At 42.7% G+C, this 27,726-nt stretch overlaps 1 protein-coding gene across 4 annotated transcripts in view; it reads right to left on the reverse strand.

The window, feature by feature from the left end:
- LOC126865205 (protein outspread) overlaps positions 1 to 27,726 on the reverse strand; it is a 212,732-nt gene that overhangs the window by 152,661 nt on the left and 32,345 nt on the right. The window lies entirely within an intron of this gene.

The raw sequence follows: 27,726 nt of genomic DNA on the forward strand, positions 1-27,726 counted from the left end.
GGAAGATTTTATAATACAAGATACCAGTGCACGGTGGGCAGAAATATGATAAGTAGCCGTGAAGTACTTCATACGGAGGCTAATTTCACAGCAATTTACACTTTGCAATTTCTTCTTCGTAAATTGTTAGTGTCTCCTCATTTAAGATTCTACTTTCGTAATTTCATAATTATATATAGAATATAATGGTGTAGTTTCTAACATTCGAATGTTCGTTCTTTTTCTTTTTCTTTTTTTTTTTTTTTTGTAAAAATGTAATTACACGAATGAAAGCGTGTTCTTTTCCTTACGTTATACAATTTCATTTCGATTTCCTTGGTGCAAGTTTCATATTTTACATTCTTTCTCACGAAAGTCTTACAGATTTATCAACTTTATGGGTTACATATAATTTTCTATGTTCTTCTGCGATATATAATCCATAGATAAAAATTTCTTTTCCCCTTCGCAACGTACAATTTCGTTTTGATTTGTGCGCTCGACAAGGTTCGTATTTTAGTCGTCGCTCACTCTAACGTCAAAATCGAGACTTCTATTTAAAAGAAAAAAAAAAAAAGAGAGAAGAAAGAAACAAAAGACACGTCTACCTCACATTCGCGAAACATCTTTAAAATATTCGACATGTAAAACCGAAGGAGCAAACCGTAAAGGAGCTCTCGCGCGAAGAACAGGGACGAAAAAGAGTCCGCAGGACCGGTAAGAAGAGCGATACGTCTTCGTTCCCGTGACTGACGATCATTTTCCAGTGCGTGGCAATCACGAAACCAGGCGATCATCTGGCCTGCGCGAGCAAGAACGAGAATTCACTCGGCTTTATGGAGAAATAAAGTCCCTCGGCTCTCTCCCCTGCTCCTCGCGGAAAGAGGAACGCCGTGTTGGCGTTCTAACCGTGAGCGCGTCTTTCTTTGCAGAAAATTATGGTGTACCCTTGTATGGGCTAAACAAAAGATCACGGACACCGGCAAAAAGCCTCGATGCCTAAACATGCGCGAGCCACTGCGGAATTCCACTGTGAAATGGGGTCTAACAGAAACCTTGTCCACGATAAACTAATTTACGCCGCGAGATCTCTGCCGTGAGCGCAATTACGCTCAAGATAAATGAACGGCAACGCGTTTATTCTGCTCACGGTCGAGAAACGCATCGAACTTTACGTTATAGGGTAAATTAGAGGAGCATTTGGTGATTTTGTCTAACGTTCCGTAGCATTGTGATTCGACGAAGATTAAAATATTTATCGTTTATAGATACAATTTGTGTCGTTATCTTTTAATATGTTTCGATTGGCTATCGATGATCTTCATAGCTGGAGAAACGTATAAAGTGACGCGCGTTGTACGTACGAAGAAGGTTAACAGTCAAAATTATACTAATCCGATTGTATTATTCTTTAAATTTATCTGTTTCTTAATTCGCATTTTATCTTTCGTGTGTTTAATTATATGTATGATTAATAAGAAGTTGTTTTACTGATTAAATTAACATTGTAATGAAAGATACGAAATAACTATTCTTGGATATTACTCGGATAGGATGATAACAGGCGTTCAAAGGGAATTTATGATTTCGTTGGTTTTTGACGCTGTTATTATGTATCGTTACCATGGTATGCAGTGCGTAATCGTATCATCAATTAAGGACCAAATACGATGTTATATCGCTGATAATTTGTAGCCACATTCGATATTGGCATGTACTGCGTTTTACTACAACGAGTACTAAAATTAAGGTCTGTTACAAATTAGTGCAGGCTGCAGTAAATCTAGCATAACATTATGTTTAATTCTCGATGTGATCGACCTGGAACCCGTTTAACCAATTACGTACCAAGGATTTCGCCTTATGTACCGATCGAAGGTTCAGTATACTGAATTCAATTACGCCAAAGGTAAAATACGAATGTTGCTGCAACATCTACCACGATCCACTCGTCCGAGCGTTCAGCGAAATTGAAAAATATATCAAACGTACACGCGGTACACTGGTGCAAGATTTTTACGACGAATGTTCAAATATTTTCAATATGATCGAGAAAGGATGGAAAACTTTTGCCTCGTAACGTGCTTCTTATATGGCGATCAACATCGAAGAAAATGTCGGATCGATTTCGGTATTACGAAAACGAAACAAACGCTGGTAATACAGCGTGATCTTTCTTTCGCAAGAAAGGAGAAAAGTATGCATAAATTGTATATCGGTGTTCCGGGAACGAGCCAGTCCGGATTCACAGTCCAGTTAGCTTATCGAGGACGATTAGAATCGCGATTCCACTAAGAAACGAGCCAATAAAATCGCGAATTCCTTCGTGGCTATGGCTACAACACACCTCTATGTTCGATCTATCCACCGAGATAATTCTAAAGATCCTGTATCTTTCTCTCCGTGGACGCTGTGCTTTTTGTCCGGTCGAATCGATCGCATTGAATCTACGCTCTGTTTAACCGCTTTCCGTCCGGGCGTCCGCTGATTTCCTGTCGTCCGTCGCACGTTCACAATTGACTTCCGGCCAGTCGACTCTCCCCCACGCCATACTATCTCGCATCTGGACAAAAGCGCGTTGGAAAACTACCGCAATTATTTTGCGCGTAAATTTTATCGCGTTTTATGCGAGTAATAACATGGAATGGAAAATTCGTATAATATAAAAATATACAGAAAGACGAGGATTTAGCAACGTCTCTTGCATTCGTCACCTAACGATTATCAAATAATCTTGCCAGAACGATCTCGTAGACATATAACCTTAATATATAACTAACGTAATAAATATTGCTAAATAAGCAGAAAGATTACGAGCATTCGGCAACGCCTTTTACATTCGTCGTTTCGCTAAACAATCTTCCCAGAACGATATTCGCCGTCTCTGTTCAGCTGACCTAATACTGCGAGATCCCACGAAGAACTACAACCGATATTAATTAACATCGTAATCTCCATCGATGTCTCGATAAATCATCTGAACGACAGGCTCTGAGAAACATTTCCGCCAACTGTGGTGCCAAACTTTCCGACATTTGCTCGCGCAACAAAGATCAACGAACGTCGATGTACTAATCCAAAGCTGAAAGATCAGTCGATGACCTGCCGTGGCGTCGATTGCGCAATCGAGGGACACGTTCGTCTCGGCAACTGGCAATAATTGGACAACAGGTTGATCGTTCGAGGCAAAGAGGTCTCTCCTTCTCTCGTGGCTTTCTCGCGGTCGTCCTTGACACGCTTCGACCGAGTCCTTGCCAGTCCTTAAGCTCTAAACGCGACCGAGATGCGGGCCCACTCGAGACCAGCCGCGCTAATCTCTAATAAAGTCAATCACGCAGAGGTGTAGGTGCGCCCCGACGCCTCTCAACGTCTAAAAGGCCAGCTTGAAACATGGCGAACAACGAACGTCGAAGAAACAAGTCGAGCTTTATAAAAGCAATTAAAAATCTACCGCGTCAGCCAACTCGTTAGCCAATCAGACCGTGTCGTAGGCGACGCCTGGTCAATAAAAAAAAGGTCCCGTTGAAACGTTCTCTATTTTGAGGACGTGACAAGTATGGTAATAGTCGCGTTTCTGGCGATACTCTATGAATTTAATAAAAAGGACGTGCTAACGAAAAATCGATACTACAGATAGGAAGACTCTGTAAAATCCAATCTTTCTTTCCTATATGATCTTTATGTTTGCGTGGATTTTCAAAAAACACATCATCGAACATTCTGGATAAAATTAAACGGAATCCTAGAATCATCTTACGTTATTTCAAAATGAACAACTTACGCTATCCCGTTGACGCGATAATCGAAATACGAAATAAAATATGCTACTAACATAACGTGTCACATGGCAAGCAACGTTTTAATACCTAGAAACGTTACTTTCCGATCACCTTTTTACAAAGTTAGAAGACCATAACTTTAAATTACCTATTACGGCACTTATCATCGGTAATAACACGCTTTTATCTGTAATTTAATTATTACATTGCATTGTGTAGAAGGCAGCCAGGTGTTGTCCGGATACTTTCGCGTGATGGTGTACATACACTACGTGATCGTATGGCCGACGTACGCTGTCGGAATACAGGAAGCCAGGCAAGATAGATGTCCGTTTAGATTCAGTAACGAGGCGGATCTCTTATTAGAGACGGTTTTCGTTCAGAGAGAGAATCAAGAGGAGGAACGGCGAATCGTTAACGTTCTATCGCCGCGAATTCATTTCTTCCGTGCGGTAATCGAGTGTAAATGCGATTCGACGATTCCCCTATCGCGGAACTCGCCCATGAAATCGTCCGCGGGCAAACCAATTTACATCGTCGAGTTTCTACCCGGCAACGTAAATCTGACGTCTTTCGAACGCAACAGGTATTGCCCTCTGACTGTGTCGGAACAGAGCGACGATTAGACTAATGCCGCGTTAACTGTTCATCGCTATCCTCACCCTTTGAAACTAATTTCGTGATGCACGATGTTTGGCTCAATTTCTCTCCTCTGAATTTTTTATTCCAACAAAGAAAAAAGAAAAGAAAAAAAGAGGAAAATAATCGTTTCTACATCGTCAAAATGTCTCGCGTCTGTGGCAAGAAACGACGTATCTTAAATTTCAATATCGCTAAGAAACCATGTGTGTCTTGATAATCGTCCGGACAAGATCTCGACTCGTGACCATCTAACAAAACAACGCTGTATACTGCCGCGATTTCCTCTTAATCGCGATTAATCGATGCCGTTTGACATTCCCAACAAAAATGTGTTAACCCATTGGCGCAAAAATATTTTTATCTTCGGAGATACTTCGATTCTGATATTGCTAAGAATCCATATACATATGTGCGTCTTGATAATTCATCGTACAAGACGTCGATCCGTGATCATCTGACAAAACAACGCTTCTACGATTTCTTTTTAACCGCGATTCCAATTCCCTTCTCTCTACATGCACACAGATTCCGTTCACCGAGCAGTGTTTGCGGTACGATCGACGATTTGTCGAAGCAGCATCGAGACTTCTACGTGCAGCAACTGAACACCAAGAAAGAGTCTCACCTCGTCGTAGCTTCGTTTCTCTCTTACCGGTCTCGAGACACGAAGAACTCGCTCGCGTGCATCACACGGGGAATCCCACGCATCTCGTCGTCTGCATATCCCACATCCGGTGTCCATTCTGGCCACCTCGACCAGCCCTCGCTCTTACATTTCTGCTTTCCTCTCTCGTCCGAGAAACCTGTCCCCACCTAGCATCCTGGTATCGAGATATTATCGCGACAAGAAATCGATCGACGAAAAGATTAAAGAGTGAGTTACGCGTCCACACGTTCGTTTTCACCGCCGCAGAGAAATATCTATTACCGATCGGTACAATTTTTTTCTCTTTTTTAACAGCCTAGGGGATCAAGGACGAATCGGTTCCACCTGCGAGATCGTGTTAATGGAGAAACCATAAAACGACTTCTTGAAGAGTTTCTGTCGAGAATTCTGGATCTTAATAGCCGAAATAATGTTATAGGAACGCTGAATTTACACTTGGAATTAATATTAGAATAGTTGTATATTTATTTTATGGACAATTTCTAAGATGTTCATCGATACACACTTGCACGCGTCTCGGCACTTTCTTCCATATCCGACTGTTAACCGACTGAACAGTTTACATTCATCTGTTTTCGAGACGCTGCGCACACACATGCTTCCACACACTGAGTATCACTACTACGAATCTAACCCAGTCCAGCACACAAAATTATACATATCCGAATAGTTTCAATACGTCGATTGCCGGATGAATTTCGTATGGCTGGATCGTACGAGTGCTTCTTTCAGCGTGAAATTTTATCACGTATTTCGGCACGATACGTTATATAAACCTACCGAGAGATAGCATTTTCGATCAGAACTTTTAGGTTCTCATCGCTGTGTCTACGAATTTTCGTGTAATAAGAATACGAATTGAAACAAATGGATTTGTAGCGTTTAGCTACTGGCTATATAAATAGAAATAAATATGTAGGTATTTTGTACATACCAAGTTGCTGAGAGATGTTTTTACTTGCCGTTACACTTTTTCAATAAGCTTACGACATACATCTTAATAACGAAATATCGTAAAGTAATTTGAGCGCGCCTGGTACGTTACGCCATTGCCATGGTAATAAGTGTGCTGAATTTTGCAAATATGGCTATTTCTTTAATTCAAACACTGAGAAATCTGGCGCCTGTCGCTAGTAATTTTCACAGCGTTCGACTTCTTCGTGCAGACTTTTTTTAGCTCGCCACGACATTCAAATAATCCACGGACGATTAACACGTTCGATTCGAGGTAACGCATATAGGAAATGTTTTTATCGCTTGTACGTCCATTGGACACGGAATCGTATCCCTTTTTATCTTTTAAATTGTACTCGATTCTAGCCTGGTTTTGCCAGGTATACGTTACTTTTTGCCTGCAACAGGTAAATCGACGTAAAAGCAAGAAACAGGCATTCGACACGATAATTGAGAAGCAATGTGAACGTGAAAAATCCGCAGCCTCGATTCCAAACGACCGGACCGTCGAATAATCGATTCCATCGACTAAATTGATGACACTAGCTCCACCGCGGGGCGTCTCTATCCGCCTCAACGTTTGACACGCCGACTGATTTCCAGTTTCAGTGGCTTTCTACTCAATTAACTTAGCGACCGCGTAACAACCGTGGAAAACCTCAAGAAACTGGTGTTGCCCTGCGAATTCCGTCACGGAGGAGGCCATCCTATCACTTCGTCGCGTTTCAGACTCTACTTGCCACGATGAGCCACATTTACGGCCTCTTTGCGCCATCGTCGACAGAATCACGTCAAACGATCCTTTTTAATCCTATCAGCCCTTTGGTTGGATAGTCATAATGATAATCGTGATGGCGCAATAGCTACCGTAATAGCTGGCTCCATTGCCAGTTTTCATAACAAAAAAAAAAAAAACGTGTGTACTGCATCTGTTATTATAAGAAGTTGATTATACTTTTACGAGTTATGAAAACGTGTTACGACAGTACGAAATTAATGGGACGATGCGTTTAAATGATAACGGAGGTTACATTAAGGTTAAACGATCGACCTAAATGTACCTATCAATTATAGGAAAAAAGAAAAAAGGACGGAATTCGCGTTGGAATTGCATAGCGTGAAAACCATCGTTCATCAGCGTAAAAGAAAGTATAGTTCGAGAAAGAACGAACGATCGACGCTCGATCGAGCAAAAGCGAGCTTTACCTAGTTCCAGATGCTCGGTTTTCGTTCTCAGCGGTTCTTCTCGTCTCCTTCCCACGACCGGTATCCATCGTATTGCTCCGTTTCCACGCGTAACCACAATTAACGAAGAGTTTTCAACGCGAATCCAACAATTCAGTGGTCGTTAAACCTCCGGCCGGGAAAAGCCATCTTACTCGGTCGTGTTGACTGAACAGGCCAACCTGACGTTTCCGTTAATCGATAGGTGCAAGAGGAACCGTGAAAAAACGAGCAGAGGGCGAAAGAAAGCCGGAGAAAACGAGGAGAAACGTTTTTCAGATGGACATTGTGCACGTACGGTGAATCGAAACAATTTACCAGTTAACGATCGCTTACCTGGTCCAGCAGGACCACAGATTGTGCAAATATCGCAGAACCATCTTACGTGTCTTGTTTTTAAACGGTGATTACGTGAAACGGATCAAGAAGGTCCCGGGGAAAGTGAAAGCGATGCTAATCGATTCTTAAACGTCGCCGACGAGATACGAAATTTATATCGGAGATCGATACGATAAGATTTTCCATCATATACAGGAAATAACGTGGAGAAGAAACCGCGAGCTTCTTTAACTTTCCGACAACTTAACGTTTAATATGTAACGTTTTTGACCGCACTCGACTATCCACAACGCTATTCAACCTGATAATCAAATCCGTCAAAACTAATCTTTCACTGTTCGATCGTCATTACGCGCAGACATGCCGTGAATCTCTTAAAAACTACCCTTTAACGTCTGATCAACAAATAGTAATATCCAGTCACGGTGCGTGGTCTTTTTGTGTCGGCGAACCTCTCTGCAAATCCGCCAGCTTGAAAAAAGCAAATCAACGTACGATCGAATGCCCCATCGGTGGGGCAGTCGTTATTCCTCAATGTCCCCTGTGAAACAGAGAAATCAGAGAGGGCTGGCGAGCTGTGGGGAAGTTGCTACTACGCAGCAGGCAAGCGTAGAATCGCAACGTATCATTATCATTGTAAAGCATTCGTACGATTTACCATCATCGATCATGCTCGGGACGCAAGAAATCGAAAAGCAGCGGCAGCACCGGCAACAGCAGCCGCATCGTACCAAGAGAGAATCATTACGTTACGCAAGATTAACCCACCTCCCTTGTCTCTCTCTCCCTGCCCTCTCTTCTCCGTCAGTTCCCTCTCCTCGCGTGTTACGTCGATTACCCGCTCGCATGTTTTGCAACAACAATACAGCTGTGCATACAAATGCATACAAATAACCCGGCTGGTTAACTTCGAAAGAATTGCCCAAGAGAAGCGTCGAGGAGGTCGAAGACGTGGGATCGAACGCAGCCTGTGTGTTTCGTCGTCGTTACCTCGTCGTTACCTCGTTGTAGCTGGAGGAAGAGGTAATAAGGAGAAAAAAGAAGCAGAAATATAGAAGCGGGCATGTATGAAAGTACAGGGTGTTCCTAATTTTTCTAACCAAACTGTAGGAGCGTAATCCACAAGTGGAAATAGAGGGAGAACGTTATACAGGCTGTCGCGAGATACGTAGGGAATATTTAGAAGGTGAAAATGTTCAGGCGCGAAAACGTCGCTGAGAATTATTTTCCAAGTTGCGAATAATTTTTCTATACGCCAGAAATATTCTAGTTTCGATTAATTAGTTGACGAAGTTTTTTTATTCTGTTGGATTTATTTGTACGATGTTCCAGTCAGTGTCTGATCGAATGAACTGTTCTACTTGTCGCAACGTGAATTCGTATGTGAACCAAGTCTCACCTGACTGCTGTTGGCTGAAAACATTGGAAACACCCTGTATATGCGAAATAATTAGCTACAGACTCCTGTTGTACACCATTGTTACCACTTAAATCACTAACGAACTTGCGAGTGCGAGCTGAGAACACACATCCTTCGTTCGTGGCTCGCGCGATAAAAATAACGAGGAATCGTTGGGAGAGGAAGGGGTGGAAAAGAAGAAAGGAAGAAACACGTTGATCGGGTATGAGGCGGCTCTGTCTACGTGGTTCATTATGTAAAATGCTATAGCTGTGTCGGTTATTGACATTTCATGGATATTACGGCCCTCTGTTGCGTTACGTGGCGTTCACCGTGAACATTCCACCGCTACGTAACTTCTTGCTTTTCGATTTTCGAACACCGACAGGTGTTTGTGACATTCGACGTGTAAGCATGATATAGTACATAGTTTTGCTGGAAATTCAATATAATATAATAGAGCCTCCTATGTTCGATTTAATATATAGAAAACGGTATTCGAATAACGAAATACCGAAATAATAGAACAATTACTTTTTCGATGCTAATCTGTTAACAGTGGCAGATCTTAAACAAAAACTGTATAATTCAAAGGTAAATTAATTGGAATATTTCGTAATAAAATAATACTAAAAAAATAACAAAATAAAATAAATACTGGTAAAATAATTACTGACTTAAATTTGACGTTTGCGACAACTTCAGTGTCGCTGATAGACCCACGTATGTATAATGAAGCGAGGAAGATCTAAATAATCTGTTATCGTTCGAAGGTGTTTCTATAACTGGTTATTTATCTGGAATTATCTTGCCTACAGATTAACGTCCTTCTCGCCGATTGCTCCCACGAGCTCGAATTAACCTTCTGCGATATCGTATCGAGGCGAAATCGACGACATACGACGTTTCCTTCTACACTTTCATTCCCATTTAGCCGCTGTTGGGCCTTTAATAAACGTACGAACGTCATTAAGAAACCTTTTTGCACGGAGACGTCGCGGGAACATGAAACGTCGCATGAAACGTAATTGTACATGAAATGTAATTTTATTAAAGCGTCCACCACTTTTACGTCGAAATATTAGCGAAGCTCCTTTGACAAAGTCTTTCAAGGTTCTAATTGTCTGATAATGTTGAAAATGACTGCGTGAGTTCGCGCTCGCCATCCATATACAGATGCGCTAGTTACAATGAATAGTAACTAGAAGATAGTTCTAGATATACAATCAATAGATTTAATCTGAGGTGTAAGTGTTGTTTGTGATAATTGTTGCGCTGGCTGTAGATGTCGCTGGGATGGGATACTGCTATTTTTCTTCCAATTTAGATGCGTGGAAGAAAAATCGGACTCCGGGTCACCGGGATTTGAACCCGGGTCCCGAACGTTCGTAACCTACGGCGCTAACCACTGCGCTGCCGTCGTCCTACAGAAGTTAGTGTCGAGTGGCGGTATTTGTTGCCGAGTGCCGCCACAAATCGATAGGTTTAAGATGTTCTATCGTTTTTATCCCTAGTCCATGTAAGAGAGTGCAATAAAGGTTTTTCGGCTCAGAACGGTGTGATAGATTTATCCAAAGAATAAAATAATAGAAATTGTGATCCTACCTCTGAATACAGAAATAACAACAGTTTGTTTCAACGTCGAGAATAAAACAATCTCGTAAACGATGCATTTTACTATTTTATTGATAAATCTTCGACTTGTGCAGTCCCAATAAAACAATCGTGTAAAGCAATCGTACAAAACACAGGACCAAAAAATAGAGCAAACTCGTAAAGAGGCAAACATGGAAATCGTGTCAAGGTCAAGATGATCACACGATGCAACATCGTAGAAGAATCGTGAGGCAGACGGTTTCCTGACCTGACTCAAAGTCGGAATCGACTGACCAACCTCGAAATCCCGTGCCCCGCCGTCAGAGAGATACGAAAAGCGGACGTTTAAGGTGGATAAGCTTGGAAAACGTGGGTGGATGTAAACGTAGGTGTATATAAGGTAGACCGATGTCGTGATGCGCACTTGTCGAGAATGACTAGTCGAGCCTCCCGCTCGTGGTTGCCCCAGGGCAATCACACAGGTACAATGTGCAACTGTAGGGTCCCGTGTATGCCCCATCGTGTCAGTTCTCTACCTCTTTCTCCGTCCTTATACTCGGGTCAAACTCTTTTTTTACTTTGGTCTTCGTGCGGGTACTTTCTTGCTATCGGCACCACCATCATTAGGAATCACTAACAGCGATCCAAGTTTCTCTTATTCGCGCCAACTTTTGACGAATACCAGGAAATCTATGCTTGGTCGGGTATCGCAAACGAGTACACTGGGCAATTTCTAAATCTGAAATCGTCGTGACGTGCGATTCTCTGGTGTAAACTACGTGCGACCGCGTGTAACGTAGGATCGGATTTATAGAAACGTGACACGTTTCGAGCATTGTCAATTGTAATAATTTCTGAAGTGTTTACAAATTGACGGAATATTTGTAGAAATTAGGTGTACAAGAAATTTCGAGAAATTTGCCGGGAGAGAAAAAGCTACGAAACTTGGCCAAGCTGCGAAAAAGTAAGAAACGTAGGAAGCAGCGCCGGGGGTGCAGAGAGGAACGTGCGCGGACTTCGATTCTCTCCAAAACAAGAAAATTACCGATAACCTGACGCACATGCAGAAGAACCAGCTCGTTTCTTGCTTTCGTACGACGAACCTCGAATACCAATATGTCGATACCCACGTTGTTCGATATCGGGTGAAAACAAATCGTCGTTGTACGAACGAATGAGCTTTCCTTGACTGGCGGCCAACAGACGGCCAACTTCGATTTCACGGTCACCCGGTCGTTGGAATTCTAATAAGAATTTAATGGACGAAACGACGCCAATTCCAGCGTAACTGGCCTCGGTCTCGGCCACTTTCCATCGAGGCCCGTTCCTTCGTATCACTTTCGTCTGACTCGCCGACACTTCCTGCAACCAGCGTTGCTGTTTGTTCGGTTTCTAACTTTGACCAGCTTCGTCACACGGTTGGAGAAAATTCCAATTTTTGGCAAAGATTTTAGCTTTACGACCATTTGGGTACCGACTGTCGAGTGATACGTGACTTGGTGAATTTTTAACACATTTAGACAGCGTACAATTTTACCTTTCGATTCATCGTATCTCGATAGAAAGTGCGTGTGTCATAAATCCCGTAGTTTCGCCTGGCAATTTCAACTTGCCGAGGGTGACTCTATCCCCCTTCTAGAGAAGAAACGCGCGCTAAAAACGAAGAAGAGAGAGCTCGAATTATTAAAAATCCTTGAGAGAAGACGGACTTGCTAACAAGGTTTGAACGAGACATCAGAGAGTGCGAAGGCTCCAATAGCAGTGGGCTGAAAATAGATTTAAGAATTAGATTCAAGGACCAAAAATTCGTCGATTTTCTTCGCCATCGCAGTAACCTCAAATTCGATGGTTTTTCAAACGAGCTACGAATCTTTGGACAATACCGTAGGATATTTCCCGAGTCTTCGGGCAACCCTAACGCTGTATCATAGCTCCACCGATCGAAACGAACAACGCCGACTTTCAACCGGCTAACGACCTTCCAATAAAGCGTGCACGATAAAATAGCGAGCCAACGGATAGTCGGAGAACGCGTGCACAGATAAAACAGTTGAATATCTGCGTTCCATCTGCGAAAAGGTCGTCGACGTCTATTTTTCGGTGTTTCTTATTGTCTCGATCGGCACGATCGAAGGCTGTTGGCGCGTAACGAGCCCTAAAATGTCGCAATATAATTCCGCTAGTGTGTATGGCCGATACCGGGCAATACGTTTCATTGTCATTAGCCTAAGGGTCGCCATAAGAGAGAAATGGAAATCGATACGGAAACAATCGAGCACGGTAGCTGGGATAGCAGACCGGCTTCTATGTACGATATGCGTGAACCACCGGTACCGTTACCAGAGTTACATGCCCGTTCACCTTAACTCGACAGTTGAATTCGTTAGCGGGCTGGATTACGAGTAATGTGACGCCGGAATATTCCCTTTTAGAACCTGGAGAAACGGCGCGCTAGAGCGAGCCCGGCCAGAAGGGAACCATGCAATAGCGCTTGTTTTCGCTGTACATGGCGATCGTTAAAACTCCTTTTCGTTGGTCGTCATACGGACGATTATGGTGGTTCATATTTTCTAAAGACGGCTCTTAGGATGCTGAGTCGGTTCTAACGATTCCTAGAAAGTGAAACTTTCGCCAAGTTGAGCAAAGACGAAGTATTTGGACGGTGTTTCCATTACTCGTACGACTCGTTCAACGAAGACGAATTCTTATAGCCCGAAACTGTATTGCGTAAAAGCGAAAATTTCCATGAAATTCACTTGAAATTCGGACTTGTTCGCTCCACGATGGTGTAAACTTTGCCGGATCAATTAATGAGAGATCGAAGCGCGACTCATCGATACCTGCCCTACGAATCCAATGGGATCACGAAAAGAGCAGAGATTTGCGTTACGTAGCTTCGTTTCTACCAGATCGCTTTTACTATTACGACACAGAGTGGTTTGTCGTTAAACAATTACTACGCTCGACAGGAATGAACTCGTGCCTTAAGTTAATATCGGGGGAATTCAAGTGGGTGATAATGAACGAACAAATGTTTACGTTAGAATATCGGTAATAAGTAAAAGGCAAATAAAAGACCTACTGATAGTCTGTACGCTATAAATTAGTATTGCATAGGTGTTCCTTTCGTGTATAGTAACGTAAGAGGAATGCAACAAAGGCAAAATTTAAAATATCTTTTTTGGTTACATCCCTGTCTGGTTATTTTGAACACGATCGTCAGGCATACCGACGTGTTCGACGTGAACGACACGCATCATAAAACATTTGGACGCTTTTGTATCGAGCACAATGGAACGTCTCCCGTCCCGTTACTTCAAATTAATATCGATCTTCGTTCGTTCGATCGATCGTGTCAGAACCGCGTGCATACGGTCACGTTCTCGCCACGTGGGCGTTTAAACGAGCAACGAAAGGACAGACCGCGAAGTCGACCGAGCCGCGCCGAGACAGAAATAGTAATTAGGCAGGTCAAATTAGGTTAACCTTGAAAGGAAACGCCGCGCGAGATGTTTCAGCGCCAAAAATGGTCTCGAAAGTGGTTCGAATTGCCTCCGGATGGACGTTCACCCGATCGACGCGAACGATTTTCCTTCTGGACGACGTCATGCGTCAGAAACTCGTTCTTCTTTCTTCGGGTTTTTCATAAAGAAAGTTGGTTATCTTTAAAGGTAAGATTTTCTATACGAGTCACGCGTTATTTAACTGGATAAGTTCGTACGCAAAGATTTTTTACCGGCGTTAAATACTTCGTTGAGATATATCGTAACTGGAGACGAGGTTTCTTCAAACGCGCGTATTTCGCTTCATTTTTCTACTGATCCAAAATTCCTTCGAACTTTGCTTCGAGAAGATAACAAATTCCAATCGTATCGAGAGAATTTGTGCGAAGTAATAAAAAAGACGCGAAGCTCTTAAATGCCCCGGGAGAATCGAACAAATTCCAAATATTTCAGAAGGAAAGAAATGGAAAAAAATTCTCTACAAACGTTTAAGAATCGCGCAAGGAAATAAATTTTGCAAATCTATCCATTCGCATTTTAATATTAAACACGATTCTCGTAATATTTTTGTACATTTCCCAAACGAAATTCTGCCTGTGCGTGTCTCGAACGAATCTGTAACTCGATGGATTCCCACAATTGCCAATTGCCCAGTTCCAAAGTCGCGTTACCATCTTCCTAAAACCATTGACACACTTGCCCCTATTCGCAAACTCTTGGTCGACCCACTGAGCGTGAAAACAGCGTAAAGAGCCGTCGCAGCATCCGCCGGGTACGGGAATAGAATCGTTTAAGCTTTGATACCACGGCTAGTTAGCGTCGACCGTTAACCGGTTAACAATGTCGCGACGGGTCGTGACAGTTCGACCGGGTCAATGAATCGGGTCGAATTCAATTTTGCTCGCTCGACGAGCCGACACGCGGTCGAAACGAAGAAAGTCTAGCTCTTCGATACCGATATCGATTTTAATCCGGTCGGACGAGTAAACAGAACGAAAGTAACCCGTGGACGCTGCCTGGTGTGTATCGACGTCCAATTTCTCACGAGTTTCTCGAATTTCAATTTCAGTATCGGTCGAGAGTCAAGTTGGGCAACGGTTAGCCTCCCATCGAATCTTTCCATCTGTCTGTCCCCCGTCCAATGTCCCTCGAGGCCTTTCACTCGAAAGACATGGACCTCGAAACAGTCTCTGCACGGATTCCTGTCTAGTACACTGTATTCAGATTTCGTCACCGAAATACGTACAGCGGTTCACCAAAGTGTCCGAACGCTTGTAGAAACTTTTCTTCCGAATATATTACGCGGATTGTATAAATGGTTTTGTACGGCATACGATGTGCTACGGTCATCACGATCACGTTGGTAAAGTTGGAAACAAACCGGATAGAGTCGCGAGACGCTTGTGGCGAACAGGTGCTTCAGAAAAATCGTAGAATTATTTAGACGGTCGATCGAATCGCTTGAACGTTCCTGTCGATCGACTGTGTAAATTAAAATTAAATAGAGAGATTAAAATACACAGAAAACTGACGATCAGAGAATATTTAAAGAAATTAATATCTGTTACTCGTGAGCGAAAACAATTTCCATAACCGATAATAGTTACCGGCAAGCAAACAAATTGTGGTTATTTATGACTGTTATTTCTGTCGAAAATCCTTTCAATTGATCTAATTTACGACTGTTATGTTTTCTGACATTTTCTATGCCAAGTATTCAAATACTGTGGCGAGTCACTGTGTACCTATCCGAGAGTGCGCTAAATTACCTCGATGGAAATCAATGGCTCCAGGGGAAGAAGGAAAAAAGACATCGAACTCGCGGAGGTTGTGAGAAACGTCCGACTGGGGGAAACCGCGATACCGGAATAATTGACACATTTCAAAGTCGAGAGAAAATTCGCCTGCTACACTGGAGATCGATAACGTCGAACGTCTTGATTGCACCGAAATTTCGAAAGCAAACCGTGACTTACGTACCGCTTCTATAATAGTAATGGTGAGCAGCGAGTTGAATGTCGAAATTTTTTTCGTTTCATGGGTTCTCGGTAAATAACAGGGTTTGATCTACTGCCTCGTAATTGAGGGTAATTCGTTTGCCCTTTCCGCTACGTGTCTTGTACGTTTGAGGTACTTGAAGCTGAATATCGGATAGAATAACTTGGTTATTGAGGAGAAAAAATGCCTAGCTTCTTAAATCCTGAAGATACACCATCAACCAAAAGTTATGAAAATCTCTAACGCTGTTTATATCGAATCTTCTTGTTAACAATCTCGTGATTACCTCGAAATTAACGCGACAAGTATAAAAAGCAATTTTCTTTGTATCGTTAGATGTTTCACAGAATGGTTTGCCAAAGTAGCACGATTTTAGCCAATTATTTTTCCTAAGTTCTTGCATTCTATGAGACACGCAGCGAACACGTAGAATTTTCCGAAGTTCTTCGATTCGACGCAACATGTGACATAATTGCAAAGTATTGGCCGATACCGTAAATATCAAAGACCCACGCAAAGACCCAAAAAATAGTAGCAGTCGTAAATTACAGTTTGTCAAAATTCTTTTTCTCGCAGACACCAAAAGACACTTAAACGGAGAGCTAGGAGAAACGAATCAGGTATGGAAACACGAGCTTACCTACACTCGCATCGTCCCTTCGGCTTATTAGATGCTCCTTAATAAGGTCTTGGTTGGGCAGGTGCTTTCGAGGACTGTTTAAAGCTCGTTACGCGTTAAGAGGTATCACGTAGACGGGTCGTGGGTCGCGACCTCCGAGGCCGAGCCTCTTTTACGAGGAGTACTGTTACTGACACAGTGGCACGCTTAAGCACGACCTCTCGACCGTCTCGCTATTCTCGAAAGCACCTGCAGTCGCATACCCTGGAAGGTACCACGCCTTCGTCGTGTGTTAGCCCGAGATACGAAACCGGACGACTGGTCGGTAATGACACCTCGCGAAATGGTAATTGCACAGGAAGAGAGGGGAACGTCGGGAAAGAAAGAAATCTCGTTTTTCGCGACCGGTCTGTGTCAACGTACTCCACGCAGCCAAGTCGAGTCGGTAAAGTCTCCGGTACGAGTGATACGGACAAAAAAGGATGAGGAAATATGAGGCGAGAGATGTGCAAATACAGGCAGTTCTCATTTTTTCTGTGCAAGAGCATGATCTACAAAGCGAAAATAGGAGAAAAAGTTTGGTAAAAAATTTTGCTGTGAAACGTGCACAGAGGTTTTATGTAAAGTGTTGTACAGAGTTTTGCTGTAAAGATTCCTCTTTTTATTCGGAATTATAAGTTTCTAAGCCAATTATAAGTTTCTTTTTCCAATACTAACTTATTAACACCTATTGTAACATCGATTACGAACCTTATCCTTATCTCGAAGCATAGTAATTGCAGGTCCTTCGCTATTACCTTTAAATTTCGTATTTTTCTTACGAGTTGTAATAGAGAAACGATATATTTTAATATAATTTATCTCTGTAGATATATATATATGATACATTCTGCTGTATCTAGGTATTCTACGGAACCAGACAAGTCGCTAAAGTCTTCGATAGAGCGCTCGTGGAGGAGGCGAAACAGTGACGAAACGACGACGCGACAAATCTCGCATTGAGCAACCATCCGCAATTGTTAGACGCTCGTGAGACGTTCGAGGGGAAGGCATTAAACGAAGAGGACCCTTTCAGCGAGTAAACGAACGATTACGCAAGAAAGAAGCTTTCTTAACGCGGAATTAGATTCTCGAAATCGTGCGAGGGAAACCTTATTATCTATGCCGCCATCTTATTAAACGATTGTCTAACTCTCTGCCTTGATTCGTCTTTCTTTCTCTTTCTCGTATTTCGTTTCGAGTTTCATTATGGAAGACGATTTCATTACGAAAGCCTACGTACCGCACAACTCCATTTATGTAGATTTGTCCGGCGGGGGATAAATATTTTATATAATTGCAGTCCATACAATAGAAATCTAACGATCATAATTTTCCATTCTCTCTCTCGTTTTTCGTATTTCTTCCTATCCGAAGTACACGATACTTTCTCGTTCCTTCGTTATTACATTAAAGATTAATGGCGCCTCGTACGAGTTCGATTCTTTTGCGCAAAGTTCGAATAACCCTAGCTTACTACTGTACTATAAAATAATTTGGACGAGATTTACGCTACGCTGCGAGTTTACGTTCGCGTAAGTGGATTAGGAGTACTGCAAGACTTCGTTTAATCGGCCATTCACCCGTCAAGAGCCAAGCAATAGTTTATCATAATGTTACAGATACTTGGATACTTTTAAGTTTCATAAAACAACGTTGGCCCTTGAGCGATTAAGTAAAATTTCGTTCGAATAAATACAGTTCGTATAAACGGAGTTCTATCGTAGCGCTGTGCCACCAGCGTATACCCATTATCGAGTTTTCTAGCGATGATAGTGAGTAAATCGTAGTAGAAACACGAAGAACCAGTAGCCAAGATAATTTTTTCAATCCGTCGATGGAATAGCTACTCTTGAAATTGCCAGTTAACAACCTCTGTTCAGTTATCGGCGGCGAGGATCTTCAACGATTTTGATATCGAGCGTTATCTTGGCATCGTGCCAGAACCGAGACGCTGTGTCACGCTGTATCTTTGAAATTATTAAGAGAAGAGTCGATTACCGATAACGTTGCTTCCGGCACACCGTTGTTTATTGACCGTACGCTCGAATCAAATTTGAAGAAGCCAGAGATACCAACGTGATCGTGTACAATCGTAAAAGGTTGCATCGACACGTTCATCTTGCCTTTTACGATACAAACGAGACAACAAAAGAGATCGATAATCACGCGGCGTGACGAAGAAATAGCAGGCTGCCACGATGCATCGCCGAACGCGAAGATCCACTACCCTTCAATTTGCTACCAGTTTCGCACGTTTTCTGATTTCATTCTGATAATACGCGCAGCCATGCTCTTCTTATCTCGCGTTGTTAGACGAAAAAAGTAATTTCCGGTAGCCATCGTATGGCTATGGTTTGTCGGTATTTGGAACGCGAATCGAACGATGTTTGCGCATTTTTGGTGTTCGAATAGTTTCCGGAATGCGATGTAGACAGAATTAATTTCGCCAAGGGATTATAGATAGATGGAAGATATTTATCCGTTTACGTCTACGATAAAATATCTAAAATACACATTGTAACGTTTACCGCGTGGAACAAACCTTCTACACGCCGGACGTACGTTAATATCTATGTAAAAAGTTTATTATTTTTATAAGAGAAATCGCTCGAAGATTTAACCTGCTTATACCGCAATTGGCAAAGTAATTGCAAAGTTCTAGCTGATGTACACGCATAACCACAATTTCTGCAAGCTTAGGAGAGATGCGTATCATTTTTCCAACTAATTTACTATTTTTCTAACCATTCTAAAATTCCTTCGAGACTCGATCCGCTCGTGTTGCGTGTACGAACATTGTACACCGGATGGGAAACTATTTTCTCCCTCTCAAAATAAAAAAAAAAGAAATAAGAAAGAAATTATCATGCGATCACACGCAATCTCGAATAACGAACGTTAGGCAACGTGTCTCTGTTTAATTGCATTCAGCTTAGCACGTGCACCCTGCCATTTTGTAACATGTTATCCAAGCCTAATGACGCGCAAAACGACGTTCTCGAGAGGTCACTATAGTTGGATATCCCGGAGGTGGAAATACCAGCGAACAAGCGACGTGTATACCTCTGGTACTGTTCGCGGGGGACCCCATCGTCGTTAAGGGGGTAAACTAGCAACGATTACGAAGCCTGCGGCACGCGATGACGTAAGAATGCAAAGTTTATTGCACCGGCAGTTTTCGTGGCGAACCGTGCGCGCCGCCACCGTTGCAATTTGCCACGACCCAAATGACGAAACTAAGTATAAACGCAAAGAAACGCCCACGTGCGCGGCCAGAAGGGAGGTTGACACGTTGGTTTTCCCCGATGAGCGCCTCCCTGTTCACGTATTCTTGGACTGCAGGCCGGAGAAAAAGAAATCCGCACCGATTCCACGAATCTGTGGCGGAATTAATACAGCCTCGTTCACCATTCGTTCCGTGTTCCCAAAAACCAAATGCTTGGAGAAATAAGTCGAGAAAGAAAGCAAGAATTCGTAGATTCGTTCGTGAATGACACGACGTCTTTTCTGTTGGAATTTGTATCGCTTTCGATGAAGAATCTCCTCGTTCCACGTAGATCTCCAAAAATCTATCGAACGAAGTCATTTCCTGGTCCGTAGTCTTACGCTTCGAAAAACCACAAATAGCCAAGTATTCGTAACACTAGTCCCTTTCAGAAATGTACGTCGCTTTGAGCGAAGAACGCTCTGATTTCTGACATAGCGAAAACAAAATTCCAAGTCTACCAAGTAAAAGAGCGTGCGCGAACTTCTTGCACCCTCGAATCAGCCTATGCTTCCTGGAAATTTCGCAAATACAAGTGGAGGAAGAGTGGAAGGAATTTATAAATCCGCCAAGTGGCACGTTGCCTCTGGAAATATCGAGCGTGTTAACGATCGTTGATTCATCGACTCGATCAGTTCCAAACCCGAGCGTGAAAGAGCCGGAGGAATTGGATACGCTCCAAACGATGTTTCTCCAGCTGTCGCGGCCGAAGACAGACGTCGCTTTCGAGACGAAAACCGCGCACGAGCGGAAATTTAATAACATCGAGTTGGTCGACGGCATTAATTAGAGATTTGTCACGTTGACGCGACACGTTGAACCACGATGTGACGCAAAAATCGAACCGGCTCTCCGGCTGGAGAACACGCACGGGCAAACGCGTGAAATTAGAAACGGAAACGCTGCGTGCCGGCCGAGCACGTGATCCCTCGCGACCATCAGCCACGTTTTTATCGGCTTTCGTGACGCGTTAATTGCGCTTAATTGCTTTTCTTCCACGCCATTCAGGGTTAACGAACTTTCTTCGCGAGCAGCTTCGAGATCTGGTTTAGAAAACGATAACCGACCGATTTAAACGAAATTGCGATATTTATGTTCGCGGGAAGCCTGGTATTTTGGGTATAAAATTGGTATTGGGTTTTTTTTGAGAAGTCCGTACTGATTTTCAACGTGAATAACGGCGAAGATATTTGGGACGAGTGACGAATATGTTTGTTCCCAACTTCTTTCTTGGAACGAGAAAGCGGTGTTCTGTTTCCTCTTTGCTGCTACGATCGACTATCAACGCGTATCTTTTTCAGCTGAAGAGAGCTTTGCTGATTTCTTGCTATTATTGTATCACGAGAAATTTTATCGACACTTGATAATCAACGTATCCCAGGAATCATGACTAATTAGGAAAAATCGGACGATATATCCGAACGATCAAATGGGACTAATTACTTGCGTATTCGTAAGTGAGCAAATGCGAGGAATATTAGCCATGAAATAAGAGAATCTCCTTCTTCGGAATGGGTAAAATCGTTTCTTTTAGACGATAATAAAGTAGATGCTACGTTATCGATTCCGATGCATCATAGTTTTCGATCGTGTTCGAGCCACGGAACATCGAATTCAAAATTCGATTGAAAATTGGTGAAAGAACAGTTCGTTAGAACTGATCATAGTTAATGGTTAGGAATTATAGATAGCGAAATTTCGAGTAGCAATAAATGCCAATGATAGCGTCGGTGTTGATACTGATAGTGGACTTGTTGATATAATAATCGCGGAGATAATCAGAAACGACGATAACGATGACGAAAAACAAATATTATTGTACCACCGCTTTACATACGAGGTCATAAATAATTATTTTAATCAGAAGGAAAGAATTGAATTAATCCGTTAAAATAATTCGATTAATTCGTCGAATCCGAGTCTTCTCTATCGATTGGAATAATAAGATCGGTGCTCTCTACTATGTGAAACGTTGAACGTATGAAAACCAAACCTAGAAAAATCTCGATAATCCACGGCAACTTGCGCATAGACGGCATGCGTGGGTCATCAACGTCCCGCAGGGTTGCACATATCCACGTGTCCCTTCAGCGAGGCCACGTCTGCCCTCTCGCATCGGGTTCGTTCGGGGATTGATTAAATTAGCGTCGCCCTATGCACGCGAGACGCAGAGGCGCACCTGCGAGCGCGAAGAAGCCAGTCGAGCTAGGGACGAGCGAGTGTCATTGCCCTATGCTACGCTGTCTAGTATAGATGGTACAGGAATAGCAGGCTTGGCCATCGGCTTAGACGTTGCACCGCTTCGTCGTCGTACCATCTACACACGCGACCACGCTTCTCTCTTCGAACCGACTACAACGTTGTCCCCCGATTGCGTGTCCGCTGTGTCGCCATGGACAAACTAACAAATCAACAGCGTCTTATCGCGCCTTCTCGTTCACCTCTGTCCGCCGATGGGTGAACTTCATACCAGAACGCGCCGAATTCCTCACATTTTTCTGGTATAAAATTCTCGAGTTGCCGTTAGATTCGTAAATATAAGTTTCCTAAAAGTAGTCCTAATAGTCTACGATATAAAAACACATATCTTACTCGACAAACCGAATCTTAACGTCGCTCATCGTCGTTTTTGCTTCTTACGTATTTCTTAATAAATCTTCTAAATGGACGAAATTCTTTCAAAATTTTCACGAGAGGTCCACGATACAATGCTGGGTAAAATTTTCATTTAGCCTGCAACCTTTTTATTCCTCTTTCTTATCCGCTGCATATCCTCTTACCCGAAGGACTGTTAGCAGAGGCTGGCTGTCTTCGCGAACTGTTCGTTACTGTCGAGGTGAAACGATTTGCTCGGGACTCTGTGGCGAACAGGACGTATGATCAAACAGCACTTGACAGCCTCGAAGGACAACCGCAAGTGTGTGCAGTGTGTACCGTCAGGCTGACACTTCGCGCAGCTCGAGATTAGATATCGACGGTAACAATCAGCGCGGCATGAAAATCGTCGTGCACCGTATTGCACGGAGGACCGGTATAAATGAAGGTTTCTCTCGCCGCGCCTATCTTATCCGCCTCTAATACCAGTGTAAACGACTCGCCACGCTAACGTGTTGCTCTGTTATACAGGGTGTCACGGCATATGCGTGGGATACTTAACGGGTCAACTGTAAATATCGAAAAGATGAAAAAAGTTCGTGCACAAAAATGTCGTTTGGAACATACTTTTCAAGTTAGGTAGACGATGGTTCTTTACGCTGGTAGCGTATCGGTATCGACGAATCGGCTGACGAACCGCTTCGTGTTTTTCGCATTTTGTGGATCTTAGAGCGAGAAAAGTGAAATTTGAGTGAGATAGGAGAAAGATATTATTACTTACAACTTGAAAGATAAGCCTGAAACGACGTTTCTGTGTACGAAACATTTTCTATCGTTTCGATATCTCAAATCGGCGGATATAGGCATAAATATTGCCGCATATTTTGTGACACCCTATATCGTAACACACCAGCAGCAGCGTGTACCCGCGCGAGCGCCTTCCTCCTAATGTGCGCGTTTCAAAGCAGTTGGAAGAACGAGGCGAAGAGGAAGAAAGAGCTAGACATGGATAGAGCCTTTTATTACAGATTGTAGAAGCGACATGGAACTGACTATTAAAACTGTACCATAGGATAACTGCACTTATATCGGTAAGCTATAGACTCGACAATGTCGGGGTCACGCGGGCAGATCTGCTTTTACTGGACGATAGCAAGCCGCGGCATACTTTTAACCAGCTTTCGTATTGTTGTTTCTGTGATAGGAGATTTTATGTCGAGATCGAAGGTTTTAACGACCGTGGACTCGTTACCATACGGCGAACACGTGCGACGAGAATGCAACCATGAAAAATGCAAGTTGAGACGGTTTAGATTGTGACGTCTGAACGTATTAATTTAGAATTATAAGAGCGTGAAATCGATAAAAAAAAAGTTTTATTAGGAAATTTTGAGACAATGTACGATTTTTTATTACGCTTGCGGTATAATTACCGTTGCAAAATATTTATGCGATTATTACAAGGACCCTGTATGACCCATTCGATGACGAACAAAAGATTTAGCGACGAATGGCGACGGCCGTGAAAGGGAACCCAGAGAAAGGGCTCGGGGACTTTTGCTTTCGCCTCATGGGCTCGACTGATTGCGATTGATGGCAAGATTAAAGCAACGTGGAACGCGACTGCGACCGCGATTGGAAAACCTCACGAAATGTTCCGCAACGACTTTGTTACGCGTTCCAAACCGGAGCCTACGATGTTTTTATCCAAGCGAACAGTACACGTCGCTCCGTGACTACTTTTTCGATTGCACAAAAGCCTTCTTTTCACGTGAAAATCACCAAGAACCGCGATATTCCCTCGTATTTCATAGCTGAAACGCTGTAACTCGATTAGGAAAACGATCCGGACGTGCACCAGTATTAGACGGAACCTATCAATTTTCTATGTTTTATCGAACATTCGATAATTGCCAGGTTTCGAAGGACAAACGAGAGCAACGATTATCGTGACAAACGTGAGTAGAGATAGGATCGAGTATATCGCGGATAAGTTTGAAGTTCATTGAGAAAATTAAAATATGCCACGAATATAAAAAAAAAAATACGCTTCGAATATAAAAAAGAATATCTTCAAATAGAATTTACGTAGATTTTATTCGCTGTCTAAACGTTACAGCCTCCTATTTTCCTTAATTTTATACATCTCCACAGATTACGTGAATTTTGTGCATTATACATCTCTAGATTCCTCGTAACTGCGTATAAAATCTACTTATGCGTAACAATTCAACCCTATAAAGTGAAACTTTTGAACTAACATCGACTTAGGTTCACGGATTCACATCGAGATTGATCTGTGAACCACAGGAGTCCAGGTCAAGTTGTGTCACTCGATATAAGTCTCTTTGATCGATCCAGTTCTCGACAAGAGAGCACAGGTGCTCGAGAGACTCTACGGCGCGTTGATCTCGTTTAGAACATTCTAACAAACCCCTTTTCCTCTTAATCCTCTTGAAAACGACGTCACGAGGTATGTGGCGCGATGCACGAGCACGATAACGCACGCTCGCAGCTTAAAACGCTCGCGACAATACATATCACCCTCTCACGAACCGAGAAACCGGCGGAGACCCGTGTGGCGCCTTTGTTCTTCCCTCGAATGCTTGCTTGGCTTCTTGCCACCGTTTATTGCCAATTCAGTCACGCAAAAACGCTTCCAGCCTCTGCTGCTCATGCGAAAATCATCCAGGGTAAACATCTCAAAATGGTGCCTTTTATAGGTCAGGCATTAAACGCGGAACATTCCCGGTACATTTATACGATAATAGACCCCGGCTCTCTGCTTTCTGCAAATAAGACTGGCGCACGGCTCTGCAGAGAATGATCTTTAAATTTATCTCGGGTCCAGAGAAGCTTAAACTCTCTGCGTTATTCCGGTCATTTTTAACGTTCTCTTTCCTTGGAAGATCTTTCACGTTACAGCTACAAAGGCCACATTTTCTGAACGATTAACGTTCCGACGATTACGCCAGAACGATCAAATACGTAGATCCTTATCGTTCACGGTATTTCATTCGTCAAACATAACGCTTAGATATTTACTAAAACAAAGTACACAATACTCAACACCTCCGCTTCGCTCGGTTCACAGTCACGCCAACCTAACTTTGAAGTACCAAAAAAGACAAAAACCGCAGCTGCGTTTGCACAAAAACCAGACTCTATTTCTCCGGAGTAATTCCAACCGATAACCGATTTCCATTGCTCGTTTCTAAAAAAAAAAAAAAACAAAAACAAAAAACAAAACAAAAAGAGAAAAAGGCTCGGAATACCTATATCGATCACGAGAAATCAAATACCCCGGCCAATGACGTGATATCCAGCGGTATAGCGAGGGAACGTTCGATCGAACGATCAAAGGGATCGGATCTTGGACTGCCCGAGGGGCTCCTTCCGATTCCAGCTCCAATTTCCAGCCACCCTTCGCGACGCCGCGGTTTCTTCGAGGGCTCGATATTACAGTGATCTGTGCTACCGAGCGCAAACTCGAAAGGGGGGTTGGGTGGTGAACGTCTATCGATCGGCGCGATCTACGTGGCCAGAAGCCAGGGTGGTTGACGATCCACGGGATCGGGATTCCGCGGATCCGCGGCCAAGCAAAACGACCAGAATGTCCAACGACGGGATAACCATAGGCCTTGGCAGCTGCGAACAGCAGAGTGACATGCTTCTCCGCCAAGTTTCAGATTGCATGCCGCCATAGCGGCTCGAGGAGATTATAATCAACCGGCCCGGACTGAGGACTCAGATCCACCGAACCGTCGCGCCGCGTCCAACAGACGCAGTTCTAACTTGCCACCAACTATGCCTGGAAGCCGCGAGACCACGTGTCCTTTCTCAGCGGTCATCGATCACCATCGTCGATAGACCAACCATGGAACTTTTGGAATTTCGTTTGGAATTCTCCGGTCTAGTATTTTCGGCAAACGAACGTCGTCGGAGGATTCTTTGGAGCTTGTAGCTCCGTGGATTAGATATTTGTTGCGAGTGACTTATGGATGGGTTGAGGGCGAGGTGGAGTTTGTAGCGTGGTTCGATTATCGGACGAACGATTTGGAAAGTATGTTCGACGATCGAAAGTGGAAAGTAGGGAAATGTGAGTAGTTTTTGACATTTATTTAACGCGAACTTACGTACTTGTGCGAGTAATGCGGTTATTTTTGAAGAGTCAGAGACGAAATTGAAAGATTTATGAGAGATACAGTCGATCGGATGATAAATTGAAATGCTTATTTCCATATAGTACACTGTAATACTCATTTTAATTCATTAACTATTATGTAGCGATAATTATTAATTATCGATAGCGTACTTTCCATTTTTCAATTTTATCTACTCGTACGTCATTCAATATTTTCTGGATAACGTTCGTATCTAGCTCAATGATATCTTCTTGTATCGTTTATTAATACTTACTGGTTACTAATATAGTCAGCGTGTGTTGATAAAATATTTATAATATTTATATACATACAGATAACTGTTCTAATAGTTTCTCTGTTCTAAACGTATATCGATGGAATATCAAAGTGCAACTAGCTGTGCGATTAAATTATCTAGGTATATAGATACATAAAAAATAGAATTACATGCATCTTATCTTGCATGCTCCCTAAGCTTTAACATTCCGCATACTTATCAATGAAAAAACATCGGTAATTACTGAACTTCGTATATTCAGTAAACGCTTCCTGACTTGAAACGTGCAATAAAAAAAGAATCGTATTACTGTACCAGTAATTAACGTCTAACTGTGCACCTTGTTGCGGTTGTCTTATTTAATTGCTGGTAACGATATCAGTCGGATAACACGAGTGTACTTGAGTCGGAAATACTTAACAAGAAGGAAGCGATGTGGGGAACGTGTTTCCGTGTTACGCGCCTTACTACTCCGACTCTATTCATATTTCTGACAATTAATTCTTGAGAGAAATAAATTAATAGATTACTTGGATCGATGCATAGCGCAGATATCGTCGCTTATCTGCGATTATGTGTGGATTTAACGAAATCCACTATTATTAGCAGAATACGAAAATTTATGCAAATTTATATCTTTAGTATTACAACTAGAGACGTAACCTAAATAGAAATTCCCTTAATCCTTTAAATACTACAGTGC

This window comes from Bombus huntii, chromosome 4 (genome assembly GCF_024542735.1).
Source record: "Bombus huntii isolate Logan2020A chromosome 4, iyBomHunt1.1, whole genome shotgun sequence".
NCBI lineage: Eukaryota > Metazoa > Arthropoda > Insecta > Hymenoptera > Apidae > Bombus > Bombus huntii.